Here is an 18,047-nt window from a genome sequence, read left to right as displayed (position 1 = left end):
TCGCTTCTGGCCACTTTGAATGTGTGTCGACGGCCACCAACGACATCTGGCCTTCTACTGACAGCGCAAAATCTATGTGGACACGCTTCCAAGGCTCTTCCGGTCATTCCCATAGGTGCAGTGGCAACGCAGGTGGTGCCTTCCAGATCTTGGCATACAATGCACACAAACCTGCTTTCTTTTCTATGCAGGCATCGACTTCTGGCCACCACACATAACTGCTCACCACCGGTTGTACTTCCGGTAGACCAGGAATGTATAAATCAGGGAAATGCACTCTCTATTGTGCAACCTATTTGCCCCCATGATCTGTGTTTTTGAAGTTTGTTTTGAATATATTCGTGAGGTTTTGGCCATGCTTACTTCTCCCGTCCCCTATAAGTCGATAGACACAAAAATATTTTTGTGTTTCTCAGAAATGTTTATGATCCACCAAATGGATGTTGTGATACTGAATGTTGTTACACACTAGTCCGTAATTTCTGGTGGAGTGGCAATTAAGTCAGATAGTCACTCAACTTGAAGTTATTTATTTTGAAATCCAACCGCTCCCAGTCAGACTGGGTAACATCTGTGTAGCATAGTGGGTTCCAATGGTCTTCTTCCCAGGGCTGTAACATCCGAAGGAAGAAGGACACACCTCCTTTATAGCAGCATTAGCTGCCCAAAACCAGGTAAGTTAAAGCTCCAGCCACTTTGACATGCCAAGGAGAAGGTATGTACATTAAGTGGGTAGGATTTGGGGTAGTCAGGTCGGGCTTGGGAGGGCGGGGGAAATTGGATTGGGCCTCCGGCGGGGAGGTGTGGGTAGTCATGGGGAGGCAGTGGAGTAGTCTCAAGGCAGTTTTATGGGGAGGGGCCAAGGGGCAGTACAATTGCAGTTAGAAGTGGTTTTAATTCTTCTAACCTTTACTAGTAACTATAGCTGTATGACAGTCAAAGTTTGCGATTTAATCCACATTTATGAATGGTTCCCACTGAGGGGAACTGCCCAAAGGAAGTTTGAACATCCCAGGCAATTGCCATACAATCCTTATCTGGAAACCTCCGGGGGGGTGGGGTTTATCCATCTTTGGGGTAATCTCACCCCCAGATAAACTTCTTGGGAGATCAGAAGTTACGGATACACTGCTCGGGAGATCAGAAGTTATGGCCTGTTATTTTGGAGAAACAGGAATCTTCTGCTTTCAGAGGATTTCTTATTTCACTGCTGTTTCGTATCAACCAGTAGCTACCTCAAAGAAGAAAAGTAATGAGGTGCTGTGCTAGAGGGTTTTAGTAAAACATGATGCAGGTTTATTAAGAAAGTGTTGCTAATTCCAAGTCTAATATGGAACAGCCACAAAAGCCTGTGAATCTTTTTGTTTATGACACTGCAGGTCACATGTTTTATATCAGGAAATATGCAACCACTTTAAAATACATAACTTTCCTTCCCCTTTACTTCTTTCATCCCCAAACAGCAGCTTTTCCTAATGTTTCAACAACAGATCCAATTGGATAGAGGATACATTATTTTGCACCATTATTTCTCATGCAACTAATAAGACAGTTTCTCAGGTGGAAATCTATTTCTCTTGGTTGTACTCAACGCTCTGGAATTCGGCTACTCAAGACCTTTGAAGTTTCCTCTTTTTCTTCTGTTGGTAATTCTTCCAAGTGAAACTATTTTGGTGTCAGTTTCCATCGTTGTTGAAGGTTCTTCAGAAACAGCATCTGAATTTGTCTCTGTGGTTAGTCTCTCTTCAGATGTATCACTACTTAACATTTCTGATGTAATACATCTGGTGAAGCTTCAGTGATTTCACTTCTTGAGGCTAATATTTGATCAGTATGAAATCGCAAACTTCTCTCATCATTCACCTGTACAGTGTAAGATATTGAACCTGTTTTTGCTAACAGCAGGTACCCATTTTTCGTTAATAGTATAGCTTCTAGTGTAGAGTGGTACAGTGGCACAGTGGTTGGCACAGTGGTTAGCACTGCTACCTCACAGCGCCAGGGACCTAGGTTTAATTCCAGCCTTGGGTGACTGTGTGGAATTTGCACGTTCTTCCTGTGTCTGTGTGGATTTCCTCCGAGCGCTCTGGTTTCTTCCTACAGTCCAAAGAAGCTAAACTGCCCATTAGTGTCAGGGGGATTAGTGGGGTAAATATGTGGGATTATGGGAATAGGGCCTGGAATCAAAGAGAAAGTGGGGCAATGTCAGTCCTGTGCAAAACTAAGAAATGCTACAACCCTTACATCCATGGGAATGGCTGAACAGCCACAGCAGAGATTACACTGGTTCAATAGAGGGACACATGTTCCTAGTATTGGTAGATGCACGTTCTAAATGACCAGATGTAGTGATCATGAAATCCACGACAGCACAGAAGACGAATGAGAAGCTGAATGAAATATTTGTTGGATTTGATAGACCTGAGCAAATAGTAAGTAACAACAGGACACAGGAGTTGGAAGACTACTTCAAAGAAAATGCTATCCCATACATCAATTTGGTTCTGCACCATCCAGCAACAAATGGATTGGCCAAACAGTGCATACAATCACTAAAAAGCATCAAAAGACCAAGGGACATTGTCAAGACAAGTAAATAAATTCTTGTTATCCTACAGAAACACTGCACACACAATGACACCAAATTCACCAGCAATGTTGCTTTTAGAAAGAAAGCTTAGAACACTTTGATCTTTTGATACCATCTGGTACTTCAGAAATTGTTGAATGATAACAAAAGCACAGAGAATAAAACTCCAGAAGGAAAGTACTTACTCAAGAATGAGTATTAGCAAGAATCATAGAATCCATACAGTGCAAAAAGAGCCCATCAAACCTGCACCAATAACAACTAGCAGGAATTCATAAATCTCATTCTCATTGAGTAAATACTTTCCTTCTAGAGTTTTATTCTCTCATTGCAATCTGTGCTTTTGTTGTTATTCAGCAATTTCTGAAGTATCAGATGGTATCAAAAGGTCAAAGTGTTCTAAGCTTCCTTCTTGAAAGCAACATTGCTGGTGAACTCAGTATTGTTAAGTGTGCAGTGTTTCTGTAGGATAACAAGACCTTATTTACTCGTCTTGACAATGATGCTTTTTAGTAAGATTTTTAGTTACTGTATGAATTGTTTGGCCAATCCATTTGTTGCTAGATGGTGCAGAACCAACTTGATGTATGGGACAGCATTTCCTTTGAAGTAGTCTTCCAACTCCTTTGAAGTAAACTCCGTCCTGTTGTTACTATTTGCTCAGGTCTATCAAATCTAACAAATATTTCATCCAGCTTCTCATTCGTCTGCTCTACTGTCATGTATTTCATGATCACTACGTCCGGTCATTTAGAATGTGCATCTACCAATACTAACAATGTGTGTCCCTCTATTGGACCAGCGTAATCTGTGTGTACTCCCTGCCATGGCTGTTCAGCCATTCCCATGGATGTAAGGGTTGTAGCTGTGGAGTGTTTCTTAGTTTTGCACAGGACTGACATTGCCCCACTTTCTCTTTGATTTGTGCATCTAATCCTGGTCACCAAAAGTAACTATATGCCAATGCCTTCATTTTTATCACAGGTGGATGGCCCTTGCGTAATTGTTCGAGGATTTTTCCACCCAAGTATAGAGAAATAATCACTCAGATTCCCCATAGTAAAACTCCACGCTAGACTGTCAACCCAAGTCTTGGGGGTTTTTTAATGTCCTTCCATCACTGTTCCTTTTAGGACCATATTCATAAACTTTTCCATCATGGGATCAGTTCTTGTGTGTCTCAGAACTTGAGATGAAGTCACTATCCATTTATGAGAAATATAGGATGTTAACAAAATTTTCTTTAGATTGTTTGATTTGTAACAGCAATCTTGACAAACAGCAATTTCTAACAGCATCAGTATATTGCTCCAGTGGATGATATATGTTGTAGGTATATGTCGATAATATAAAAGAACCCCTCTGTAACCTACTGGCTGCAAAAGAAAAAATACATTTTTATGTCCCAAAGTCCGTCGTCAAGTGGCTATGATCTGTCAAAAGTGTAAAATGATCCTCGATTAGTGATTAAATATTTTTATTCTGACTGTTATACTCAGTTTCTAACTGAGCATAATTTGTTTCTATGCTGATGAGAGTTTGTGAAGTGAAGGCTATTGGTCACACTTCTCCTGAGGGCATGATAATGCAAGATGACTGCACCTACCCCAGTGAGCAATGCATCGCAAGCAAGTTGTAACTTCAACTAGGGATTGAAATGGACCATGCAGCTCTGACTTTCTTAAAGTTTCTTTTACGCCTTCGTAAACTCTTTCACATTCTTCTGTTCAATGTCATTCCTGTTTGACACATAGCAAAGTGTGCCTCAATAGCACTGCTAAATTTAGAACAAATTTATCATAATAGTTGATCAATCCTAAAAACTATCTCAATTGATTCATATTTTGAGGATGTGGTGCTTTTAAAATTTCTATCATCTTTTTGGTTCCTTATGCAAGCCATCTTTGTCAATGATGTAGCCCAAGTAATTTGTGGATGTCTTGAAATAGTTGCACTTTTTTTCTTCACTTGAGGATTATGTTTTTGCTGATGTTCCAATGTAGTTTCCAATTTCTTCAAGTTATTCACATGAACCTATGATGAGGATATCATCTAGCTAACACAGAACATCACTGAACCCTCTCTGAATTTGATCCATGGAGCTCTGGAATAGAGCAGATGTAAGTGTTATCCTGAATGGCAGTCTAATGTATCGAAGAAAACTATTTTGTGTCACGATAGTAAGGGTTGTGAACTTGTAGCCACAAGTATGCTTACAAATGTGTATGCTGTAACTTTTGGGTATCCACATGGTAGAGTTCTCGGACCACAACTATTTACTATCTATATCTATACAACCAGGGATAGAGTGTAACATAGCGAAATTTGCTAACAACATGAAAATAGGTGCTAATGCAGGCTGTGATGAGGTGATAAAAAGTTTACAAATGGATATTGACAGGCGAGGGGAATGGGCCAGAATCTAGCAGATGGAATTTAATGCAGATAAATGCAAGGTTATCCATTTTGGCCAGAAAAATAAATGGGCAAATTACTATTTAAATGGGAAACATTCAAAAGGCGTCTGTGCAGAGGAATCTGGGTGTCCTTGTACATGAGTCTCAGAAACTGGGTATGCAGGTGCAGAATTTTCGAAGGAAGGCAAATGGAATCTTGGCATTTATTGCAAAGGCTCGCGAGTATAAATGTAGAGAATTGTTGTTACAATTGTATAAAGTATTGGTGAGACTACACTTGGGAGTACTGTCCAGTTTTGGTCATCTGCTTTGAGGAAGGATGTGGTGATACTGGAGGTGGTTCAGATCAGATTGATTCCAGGTTTGAAGGGGCTGTTGTATGAGGAGAGATTGAGTAGCTTGGGCTTGTACTCAGCTGGAATATAGGAGAATGAGGGGGGATTTGATTGAGATATATAAAGTACTCAACAGGATTGATAAAATAAATGTTAACCAAATGTTGCCCCTTCTAGAACAGTCTACGACAAGAGGTGATAGTTGTAGAGTAAGACGGAGGAGCTTCAAGACAGAGATAAGGAGAAACTACTTCTCACAGAAGGTTGTGAATCTATGTAACTCACTGGGTTACATAGAACTTTCTTGACTTTAGGATTTAGCATCTGTATACCTCCGCTGATCTCTCAGTCATTTAGATAGGCTGTTTCTACAGATAGGGCAATTTATACCTGATCTTGTCTAGAGGTCTGCTAATTTTGTTGCTGGCCAGAACACATATCATGTCTTTAGAATATTGACTACTGCTGTCACTGGACAGATTTCTACCTGTTGTTGGGAGAAATCATATCCTAGTGTGCCTTTTTAAATACATGTTACTGCCATTGCTAGGCAGATTCCTGACAATCCATTGTCTGTTTTCTCAGGTCTCACTTTTTAGTGACATATCTGAGAAAATTCCCAGTGTTTTTCATGTTTTGCTGCTTATTTTATATTTCTCCTTTTTATCCTCTTTTTCTTTATTTCTATTCCAGATGTTTTATCTCAAGATTGGTGTATTTAGTTCTAAATATAGAAATTCAGGAATGAAATTCCTCGGAGTTTAGAAGGATGAGGGGGGATCTTATAGAGACGTATAAGATAATGAAAGGGATGGATAGGGTAGAGGTAGAGAGATTCTTCCCGCTCAGAAAGGACAGCAGGACTAGAGGGCACAGCCTCAAGATAAGGGGGGCGCAGTTTAGAACGGAGTTGAGGAGGAACTTCTTCACTCAAAGGGTGGTGAATCTCTGGAATTCTCTGCCCGTTGAAGTGGTGGAGGCTACCTTGCTAAATATATTTAAATCACGGGTAGATAGGTTTTTGACAGACAAGGGAATTAAGGGTTATGGGGAGAAAGCGGGAAAGTGGAACTGATCCACTTCAGATCAGCCATGATCTTATTGAATGGCGGGGCAGGCTCGAAGGGCTAGATGGCCTACTCCTGCTCCTATTTCTTATGTTCTTATGTTTAAATATTGGGCTTGGAGGGGTGCAGTTCAGGTTCACTAGAATGATACTGGGACTAAAAGGGTTAAATTATGAGGATTGGCTGCATAGACTTGCCTTGCGCTCCCTTGTAGAAGATTAAAGGGTGATCTGGTTGAGGTGTTTAAGATAATTAAAAGAACATGGGGGCAGACGAATTAGCTAGACAACTAGTAGTGGGGTTCAGAATAACATCCACAGCACAGAGTTCGATCCTTGTTCCAGATGAAATAGGTCTGGGGCCTGCCTTCTCACCCTGCCCTGTATTAAAATCATGACACAAACATGGTTTAGCAATCTTCAACTAATCAAAGGTGTTGCAATATGCCTTTAAAGGATGGCAATATGACATCACTAGAAGGAAAGTATGCTATGCTATCCAGTCTTAGTTTCACTTTGGCCCTGCTGCTGACCTCTTCAAGCTTTCTACCTCTCATGCCTATAGTAAATAAATGAACCCACAACATCTTTACACAATCCTTTATGAGCAATTGTTATTGGTATCAATATAACATGACAGAGGATGCTACCTAGAGAGGTATTTCCACTGGTGGGAGAGTCCAGAACAAGGGGGCAGAACCTTAAAATTAGAGATTGGTTTTTCAGAGGTGATATCAGGATGCACTTCTTCAACGAAAGGTAGTAGAAATCTAAAACTCTTCCTCACCCCATCCACCCAAAATAGTAGAGGCTGGGGTGAAATATCAAAGCTGTGATTGACCATTTTTCTTAGGCAATGGTATTAAGGGTTATGGAAACAAGGTGGGTGGGTGTAGTTAAGCTACATATCAGCCACAATATAATTAAATGACAGATTCAAACGGCTGGATGACCTCTTCCTGTTGCTATGGATTTATTTTTGGCTTCTTATTTGATTATACTTTGGTTTATTGGGTCTTTCTTCAATCTTTCATTTTTATACTTTGGTTTTCTCATCAGCTGCCTCTGTTTCATTTTCTAAATAAAATGAATTATCTGCTATAGTAAAGAGCATTCTTCCAAAGAGTTGGAATCCACAATGTAGGGACTGTCATTCACCTCAAATAGCATTCTTTGCTCTACTTGAATGGGAAGGCAGACCGTTTTGAGATATCATTACAAAGTTACGATCACCTTCCGAGGTAATATTGCAAAATCTAATCTAATCTTATATTAGACAGCCGTGGCTCAGTTGGTCACAGTCTGAATCAGAAAGTAATGTGTTCAAGTCCCATTCCAGGCCAAAGAACAAAAATCAAGCCTGACACTCTGGTGCAGTAGTGAGAGAGTGCTGTCAGAGATGCTATCTTTAGGGTGAAATTATATTTGCCTGTTCAGATGAATATAAAAGATCACATGGCACTAGTTTGAAGAAGAGCAGGGACGTTATTCCCAGTGCCCTGACTAATACTGAACCTTCAATAAATCTTCACAAAAACAGATTATCCGGTTATTATCATATTGTTGTTTGTGGGATCTTGCTGTGTGCAAATTGGCTGCTACATTTCAAATGTACTTCATTGGCTGTGAAGTATTTTAGGATGTTGTCAATAATGCTACATACATACTGTCTTTCTATAGTGAAGTGCTTCAACACAAACTTTTGTTGGGGGGGGGGGGGTGTTATCTTCACTTTAAAGTTTTATTTACAGAGGGCTACAGCTACTCTCTTCTGATGTCCACTGATCTGATACTCCTGATTTAGATTTATCCCTCATTGAAGCCACAATCTTTAAAATGAGCTTTCCGGAACCTCAAACCCCACAGAAGTGAAAGAGGATGAACCATGACATTAGAAATATAAGCAGAACTTGGATGAGGAGAGATATTCAGGTTACAGGAGCTGCAAATGGCTCTGCAGGACGATCATGGGAATCAATGGCAGGGACACGTGTGGACCTCGGAGGGTGGTCTCTGTTATTTCCACCAAGTTAGCATATTAAAACATATTTGAGCATCGGATCTTCCTGCCAGGTGGAATGAGCTGTGAAGTCCTCCATGGCTGAGTAGCCTGCTTCGCTGTCAATGCTCATGTTCATGGAATGGTTCTTTTCCTGTCTACCAATATTTTGCAGGGTAATTAATCATGCAGCAAACTTGCAAGTTGTTGAGACATTATCACAGTAACATGGCATTACATAAAAAAAATTCACATTTATTCACTTAGAATTTGGCAAATATGGAAATCCCCATTAAAACCATACCCAACATGACCAGTGAGGGAGTTGCTGGCAAATACCAGGTTGCAAAGATACCCAGTGTGGGAGATGAACAAGAAAAATTTCACACCCATAAGAAGTTATGATGAACCAACAGAATCCCCAAGGGTTGGAGATTCAAGTGTTGTGCCAAAACATAAGAAATTAGTCCGTGGTTCGTTAGAATATCCCAACAATTTTCTGGCCATTTTCTTGAAGCTACACTCCTAATGCAGAGGCTGTGAACTTTTCACTCGTCAAGGATATGTACTGCTAGTACATAAGCATGATTAAAGCATTACACACAAGATAGAACTAAGTGGTTTCAAGGCTGTAATCTAATCTGATGGCTCAGCTGACTCAACCTGCTGGGTTTTTATATCTGTGATTGATGACAATCTCCGAACACCATTAAATTACTGGATTGGAATCACTCCAAGGTATGCATTATGCTATAATAATAAATATTGTTTTGCTTAATTTATTACATAAGATGGCTTGAATTACTTGAGAGATTCTGTTGTGATGTGGCTTGATACTTTTATCTTGCATACTTCAGAAGAAAAGCAGCACTGCCAAACTCAGATATCCCTCAACTAGTGGCTGTTGTGAACTTCGTCCTGTGGCACTTCCACTTGGCTAACACACACCCCCAGATCTGTAGCTCAGCAAATTATGTCCAACTCTGTATTTGGACTTTTGGTCATAATTTCTGAAGCAATATGAGAAAGAGAGACAACACGGGGAGTTAATGTGCGGAACTTGATTCTTTGAAGGCCATTTGAGTTTGAAACTGCAGGTACAAAATAGAAAATTAGCTTGAGTGTTGGCAGCTTCACTGGAACTTGGAAGTATTGTGAACACTGAGAGTGATAGTGAAAGCCTCCAAGAGGTCACAGACAGGCTGGAGGAATGGACGGACATGTGGCAGATGAAATTTAATGCAGAAAAGTGTGAAGTGATACATTTTGATAGGACAAACTTGAATGCAGATTACAGGTCAACAGCAGAGTTCTAAGGAATGTGGAGGAACAGAGAGATCTTGGGGTTCATATCCACAGATCTCTGAAGGTTGCCACTCACATGGATAGAGTGTGAAGAAGGTTTATTGTGTGTTAGTGTTTTTTAACAGGAGGTTTGAATTTTAAGAGCCATGGGGTTAAGCTGCAACTATACCAGACGTTGGTGAGACCACATTTAGAATATTGTGTTCAGTTCTGGTCACCTCATTATAAGAAGGATGTGGAAGCATTGGAGAGAGTGCAGAGGGGATCTACCAGGATGCTGCCTGGTTTGGAGGGTAGGTCTTATGAGGAAAGGTTGAGGGAGCTGGGGCTTTTCTCTTTGGAGCGGAGGAGGATGAGAGGCGACTTAGAGGTTTATATGATGATGAAAGGGATTGATAGAGTGGACATGCAGAGACTGTTTCCTCAGGTGGATGTAGCTATTACTAGGGGCATAACTATAAGGTTCATGGTGGGAGATATAGGAGGGACGTCCGAGGTAGATTCTTTACTCAGAGAGTGGTTGGGGTGTGGAATAGACTGCCTGCTGTGATAGTGGAGTCGGACACTTCAGGAACTTTCAAGCAGTTATCATATAGGCACATGGAGTACTCCAGAATTATAGGGAGGGGATAGCTTGATCTTGGGATTGGACATAGCTCGGCACAACATTGAGGGCTGAAGGGCCTGTACTGTGTGTAATATTCTATGTTTCTATGAATAATGAGCTCATACAAAATAAAAAGACAATTTGAAAGATGGTGCAGGAACAAACAGGCCTGGAGTATATGTGCACAAATTGTTGAAAGTGACAGAACAGGGTGTGAAAGTGGTTAATAGGGCATACAGGATTCTAGACTTTATAATTAGAGACATACAGTAAAAAGCATTGAAGTTATGATGAACTTTCGTAAAATACTGGTTTGGCCTTGACTGGAGTATTACGCCCAATTCTATACACTACACTATTGGAAGGATTTGCAGGCTTTGCAGAAGATGCAGAAAAGATTTAGAAGAATGTTTCTCAGCATGGGAGACTTCAGTTATGAAGATAGATTAGTGAAGTTGGGGCAGTTCTTTCTTTAGAAAAGAGAACCTTAAGAGAATGCTTAATAGAGGTATTCAAAATCATGAGGGGCTGGACAGAATAGATAGAGAGTAACTGTTCCCAATGGCAGAAGAGTTGAGACGATGTGGAGATGCCGGCGTTGGACTGGGGTAAACACAATAAGAAGTCTCACAACACCAGGTTAAAGTCCAACAAGTTTATTTGATAGTAAACCCAGTAGCTTTTGGGGTTTGCCCCTTCATCAGGGGCAAACCCCGAAAGCTACTGGGTTTACTATCAAATAAACTTGTTGGACTTTAACCTGGTGTTGTGAGACTTCTTAGAAGGGTTGAGAACCAGAGGACACTGGTTTAAGGTAATAGGCAAAAGAAGCAGTAGTGATGCTTTTATGCAGCAACTGGTTAGTAACTATAATACAATACCTGAAAGTGTGGTGGAGGCAGATGAAATCAGGCCTTTCAAAGGGGAATGGGATAATTGAAACAAAAATATAAACAGCGCTACAGGCAAAATCAGCAGTGGGACTAGCTGAATAGCTCTTACAAAGAGATGGCACAGACATGGCAGCCTCCTGTGCTGTAATTATTCTATGATTATATAAGTGAGAGTTTTATATATTTCCCCAATGTCATTTAAGATGGAAATAGTCTTCCTCATCCAGTTTACTTCAAATAATAGCTTTAGACTATTGGGATTCAGGATGAAGAATTTGTTCTTTTCTTCAGACTGTTACTCCATCATATCACACATAAGGCTATGGCACTGGTACTGATGGTAAAAAGTGATGCTGGGCTTCCTTGCGGGTTTCCATTTAAATTTAAACTCAACGCTCTTTACCACAAATGTACTAATTGCTGAAAAACTATATTTTTGGTGAAGCTTTTTGTCTTGCACTCATCAGAACATCTGCAAGAATACAATGCAAGAGAAATTAACAAATTTATATTTTATGATAAAAAAATTGATTGGCAGCTTGACTGTGATCGGTCAAGGCTTTCTCTGAGGAATGAACTAGCAAATGGCTGTCACTTATTTTGTTCAGCTGAAACATGTGCAATGTATTCTTTCTGCCTGCAATGAGCAGCATCCTGTGTAATACTATCGTTAGAACCCCACTGATGTTACCTGGGACTGTCTCAAAACCCTGAAGGATGAACTTAAAACACTATTTTTTAGTGACGTATATTTGTTTGGAATAATGTGAGGAACAATGTACAATTAGTGATGAACCAGTCCACTTGTTGTACAAACAATAAAGACGATTTATTAAAGTAAAAAAAATGACAAAACTAATATACACTATAACACTTCAAATGCAGAGATATTCTTTACACCCTTGGTCAAAGATACTTCCAATAGCCCTTTGGCAAGTCTAGCTTTGTGATGAATTTAAACCACCCAACTCTTCTCATGCAATCTTCCAAACATGGAATAGCAAACAAATCTGTCTTAGTGATGGTATTTATTCTCCTAGTCCACACAAGTCTGGTGTTCCATTTGACTTCGATTCTATTACAACTGGTCCAATCTAGAACTCAGTTCAATAATGCCATTCTGGAGCATATATTCAATTTCCTTCTGTACTTTTGATAACTTTTCTGGATTTAACTTATATAGATGTTGCTTTATTGGAGCTATGTCCCCTATGTCTACATCATGTATTGTTGTTAACTCTGTTGTACCTAATTCATCTCTGCAAATACATTTATAGGTCTGGAGTAACTCTTTCAATTCATTTTAGTTCTTGTCTAGAAGATAGAGTTGTTTAAATTTTCTAGGTCTTCATTACCCAAATGAATTATAGGGAGGTCACATCAGAATTTAACAAAGAACCAAGAACAACCCAGCACGGGAAACAGGCCCTTCGGCCCAACGAGCCCGCGCCGCTGCATCATCCTACACCTATTCTACCCTGCGTGTCTACGAATGGAACCCCTAACTTAGCCAGATTCAGGGGAGAATAGTGTCAATTTGGTAAACCAATCAGCCTAAGAGCACATCTTTGGGGTGTGGGAGGAAACCGGAGCGCCCGGAGGAAACCCACGCAACCACAGGGAGAATGCACAAACTCCCACAGACACAGGCCCAAATCCATGTATCTGCACAGCTAACAGTGCTAGTCACTGAGCTGTTGCGGCACCCGTCTACCGGTCCAGGATCAAGCACGCACACCGACACGAAGTACTAGGCCACTCCCGGAACCTCCAAGAGCAGCCCACGCACGACCCACCGTGTGCATGCCCCTTGTTTGACAACAAGGTGGACCTCCACCTGCGGAATAAAAAGACAAAAACGTTAACATACAAGTCTGCACTTCCGGTGCCTCCCAAGGCTCTGACCCTATTTAATACCCCCTACTATAACCCTCCATCCTCGTTTCGCTCATGTGTCTGTCTAAGTGAACCTTAAACGAGTCCAACGTTCCTGCCTCCACCACCCTACTCGGTAGCGCGTTCCATACCCCCATGACCCTCTGCGTGAAGAACCTTCCTCTCACATCCAAATTATACCTCTCCCCCCCTCACCCTTAGATCATGACCTCTCGTAATTGTACCCAGTCTAGGGAGCAGTCTCTCACTATTGACTCTATCTATTCCCTTCAGTATCTTATATACCTCTATCATGTCCCCCCTCAATCTCCGTCTTTCCAAGGAGAAAAGTCCCAGTTTCTCCAACCTTTCCTCATAACCCAGTCCCTCCATGCCAGGCAACATCCTGGTAAACCTCCTCTGCACCCTCTCCAGAGTCTCCACGTCCTTCCGGTAGTAAGGTGACCAGAACTGGACGCAGTACTCCAAATGCGGTCTAACCAACGTTCTGTACAACTGAAGCATTAGACGGCAGCTCCTATACTCTATACCCCTTCCTATAAAGGTTAGCATTCCATAAGCTTTCCTCACAACCTTCTCCACTTGTGTCGCAACCTTCCTAGACTTGTGAACCTGCACTCCCAGGTCCCTCTGTATTTCTATACTCCTAATCAGTCTACCTTTTATCACGTAGCTCCTCTCTGCATTATTCCTTCCAAAATGCATCACCTCGCATTTGTCAGGATTAAATTCCATCTGCCACCTATCTGCCCAATGTACCAACCTATCCATATCCTGTTGTATCACCTGACATTCCACTTCAGTATCCGCCAACCCTGCCATCTTGGTGTCATCCGCAAACTTGCTGATCACACCACTTACGCTCTCTTCCAAGTCGTTTATGTATACTACAAAGAGGAGAGGTCCCAGTACTGAGCCCTGTGGCACACCACTGGTCACTGGCCTCCAGCCCGAAAAGGTCCCCTCAACAACTACCCTCTGTCTCCTATTGCCCAGCCAGTTCTCAATCCACCTAGCTACCTGACCTCGTATCCCATGCGCCTTAACCTTTTCTACCAGCCTACCATGACGGACTTTGTCAAACGCCTTACTGAAATCCATATAGATGACATCAACGGCTCTCCCATCGTCAACCGTTTTTGTCACCTCCTCAAAGAATTCTACCAAATTCGTAAGGCAAGACCTCCCTCTAACAAAGCCATGTTGCGTATCCCTAATCAGATCGTAACGCTCCAAATGCTCATACATCCTACCCCTAAGTATTTTTTCCATTAATTTCCCTACCACCGATGTCAAACTCACCGGTCTATAATTTCCAGGGTTATCCCTGCTACCTTTTTTAAACAGTGGTACCACATTTGCTACCCTCCAGTCTTCTGGGACCTCACCTGTGTCCAAAGAAGAGACAAAGATTTGTGCCAGAGGCCCAGCAATTTCATCTTTCACCTCCCTAAGCAGCCTGGGATAAATACCATCAGGCCCCGGAGCTTTATCCGTCCTTACGCTACCTAAAAGCCCTAGCACTTCCTCCCTCATAATAGATATTTCCTGCAACTCATCCACAGCTCCCTCCAAGACACTGCACGACACCGAACCCCTCTCCTTCGTGAACACCGACACAAAGTATTCATTCAGGAGCTCCCCCATTCCCTCCGACTCAATACATAACTCCCCACTTTTGTCCCTAAGAGGACCAATTTTCCCTCTAACCACTCTCTTGCTCCTAATATAGGAATAAAATGCCTTTGGATTTTCCTTAATCCTACCAGCCAAAGCCATTTCATGCCCTCTCTTCGCCCTTCTAATCCCCCTTTTTAGCTCCCTCCTACTCTCTCTATATTCCTCCAGCGCACTCTCCGTACCCAGTTGTTTCGACCTAACATACGCCTCCCTCTGCTTCCTGACCAAGTCTTCAATACCCCCTGTAATCCACGGCTCTCTAATCCTACCTTTCCCATCCTTCCGCTTAACCAGAACATACCTCCCCTGCAGCCATTTCATTTTGCCCTTAAAAGCCTCCCACTTGCCAACCGTAGACTTGCCAGCTAACAGTCCCTCCCAATCAGTGTCCTGCAGCTCCCTCCTAATCCGGCTATAGCTTGCTTTTCCCCAGTTCAGCACACTCCCGTTCGGCCGGCACTCATCCCTTTCCATTTTTATCCTAAAGTAGACGGACTTGTGGTGACTGTTAGCCACATGTTCGCCTACCTCTACCTCAACCACCTGCCCCGGCTCATTACCCAACACTAAATCCAGTATAGCCCCCTCCCTAGTCGGGCTAGTTACATACTGCTCTAGAGACCCTTCCAAAACACATTTTACAAACTCCTCTCCCTCCGTACCCCCAGCTCTAGGCCCCCTCCAATCCACTCCAGGAAGATTAAAGTCACCCACTACAACCACCCTATTCTTCCCGCACCTATCCAAAATGCCCCTGCAAATGCCTTCTTCCACTGACCTCGGGCTGTTGGGTGGCCTATAGTATACCCCTAGCATTATAATCCCTCCCTTTTTATTCCTCAGCTCCACCCACAGCGACTCAATCCCTATCTCTTCCATATTGTCCTCCCTCTGCACTACTGTGATGTTCTCCTTTACTAACAGTGCCACCGCTCCACCTCTCTTCAATCCTCCTCTGTCACACCTAAAACACTTATACCCGGGAACATTCAGCTGCCAGTCCTGCCCTTCTCGTAACCACGTCCCCGTTACAGCCACCACATCTAACTTCCTCACAAACATCAAGGACCTAAGCTCATCCGTTTTTCCTGTCACACTCCTTGCATTGAAACAGACACAGTTCAACCCACGAGTGTCCCTCGGAACCTCCTTCTCCCTGATAATTTTCCTTTTGCCCAACTCTCTCCCAGCCACACCCCCACCCCCCCTCCCTATTAGTTTAAACCATTCCTAAACACACCAGCTAACCTCCCCGCTAAGACACTAGTTCCCCTCCCATTCAAATTTTCCCCATCCCTCCTGTACAGTTGCCCTTCTCTCATAAATACCTCCCAGTGGTCCACAAAAGTAAAGCCCTCTACCCTACACCAATCCCTCAACCACGCATTCAGCTGCATGATCTCATCATTCTTTGCCCTGCTGGTACTAGGCAGCAACCCAGAGAGTGCCACCCTGGAGGCCCTGCTCTTTAGTTTGGACCCCAACTCCCTAAATTGCCTACGGACCTCTACCCTACTGCTCCTTCCTATGTCCCCCTCCCCTATGTGTACTATGACCTCTGCCTGGGTCCCCTCCCCTTTCAAAATTCCCTCTACCCTTTCTGTTACGTCCTTTACCCCTGCTCCAGGGAGGCAGACCACCATCCTGGAGTCACGCCTCTGCCCACAGAACCTCCTATCAATGCCTTGGACCCCCCCATCCCCTACCACTATCACCTTGCCAGCCCCCTTCTGTCCCTCTAAGTCATTCTGGCCCTCCTGCCTATCATTTTGTGCCCCTGTCGACGAATCTTGGGGGGCCACTGGGGAGGCCGGGTGACCATGACTACTCTTCTTCTTCCTCTTCTTCCGCCTAACAGTCGTCCACCCTTCCTGCTCTTCAGCCCTTGGGACCTCTTCCTGCTCATGGTTCCTAGCCATTATCTCCTCGTTTTCCCTGACCAGAAACGCATCCTCCAGATGCCCCTCGAGTTGCCAGACCCAGGCCCTCAAGCGCTGCAGTTCTAAACACTTAGCACAGATGTGGACCTTGGGCAGACGTGACGCCACCAAGAACTCCCACATGCGGCACCTAACACAGCTTATGTTCCTCCCTATAGCCCCTGCCATGTCCCAACCTCCTGTATGTGGCGAAAGGTAGAAATCTGCCACTCACCTTCTCTAATCCTGCTCTCGCCTAAGCCCAGCGAGCCAAAGCCCTTCTCACTCAGCTCCCACTCACTTCGCTGCCCGCTCCCGACGCTACCTCCTTTTTTATACCCCCCGCTCCCCCTTCCCGACAATCCCCTCGCCTAACTTCTGGTACGGAAGTAAGCTACACTCTGACAAACCCCGTGAACCGGAAGTATAGCCACAACTCTTCTCCTTCCCCCTGTTTTATTATGAAGACCCCATGCTTGATCTCATCTCCTCTACCCCAATACTCCTTAAGCATGTTAATGTGACACATTCTGTAATTTACATCTATCTGGTATACATACTAGATACTTGCATAACTTTCGATTTGATATGGGCCACTAAATCTAGCTTTCAGTGGTTTTTCTGACACTGGTAATAACACAATCACTTTTTCCACTGTTATGAAACTATGTTCTGTGCTTTCCTATCAGCCATTTCTTTCATTCCCTGCTGTGCTGTCTTTAAGTGTTTCCGTACCACCTCATAAGCCCCATTTAGTTTTTTGCTGAAATTCAAGATGTGGTCTAAAAGTGTAGTCCTGACTTCTTGCTTAATAATTTTTCTTGGATTAATTTCAATGGTCCTCTAATTTCATTCAATGCATTCCTAATAGCAAATAATAAAAATGGAATGCCTTTGTCCCAATCATAAAGTTAATCTTGGCTATAGGTTATCATTATAATTTTCAAAGTGTAATGCCACTTCTCTTAATGCTCTCTCTGACTCTGGAAAATATGCTGATGATTTGTACTGTTTTATATCCAGGCTATTCATTACCTATTTAAATAATCTTGACATGAAATTTGACCCTTGGTCTGATTTTTCTCTCTTTCAATAAGCCATGTCTAGTAAAGAACTTGGTTAATTCCTGTATCACTTGCTTGGCTGCAATGGTTCTCAATGGGATGGTTTCAGGAAATCTAGTGGATATATTCATAATAGTTAACAAGTATTGATTTCCACTTTGCGTTCTTGGCAAGTCCTACACAGTAGATTAGAACTCTCGTGAAAAGTTCTTCAAAAACTGGATTAGGGATCAAAAGCTGCTGGCTTTATTTCAGATTGTGGTTTCCCTATTACTT

General features: G+C 42.6%; 1 long non-coding RNA gene across 2 annotated transcripts in view; it reads right to left on the bottom strand.

Moving 5' to 3' along the window:
* Positions 1 to 4,613: 4,613 nt before the first annotated feature.
* LOC145340861 (uncharacterized) overlaps positions 4,614 to 18,047 on the bottom strand; it is a 32,434-nt gene continuing 19,000 nt past the window's right edge. The window contains exon 3 of one of the 2 annotated variants that reach the window (XR_013886313.1): positions 4,614 to 4,694. This is a non-coding gene — a long non-coding RNA (uncharacterized LOC145340861). Of the gene's footprint in view, positions 4,695 to 5,352; positions 5,423 to 18,047 lie in introns of those variants that run through there. The other variant, XR_013886312.1, reaches the window with a different exon arrangement.

This window comes from Carcharhinus amblyrhynchos, chromosome 3, assembly GCF_965287045.1.
Source record: "Carcharhinus amblyrhynchos chromosome 3, sCarAmb.v2.hapA, whole genome shotgun sequence".
NCBI lineage: Eukaryota > Metazoa > Chordata > Chondrichthyes > Carcharhiniformes > Carcharhinidae > Carcharhinus > Carcharhinus amblyrhynchos.
The sequence above is the reverse complement of the archived record's forward strand: the minus strand, read 5'-3'. Positions and strand labels throughout refer to the sequence as shown.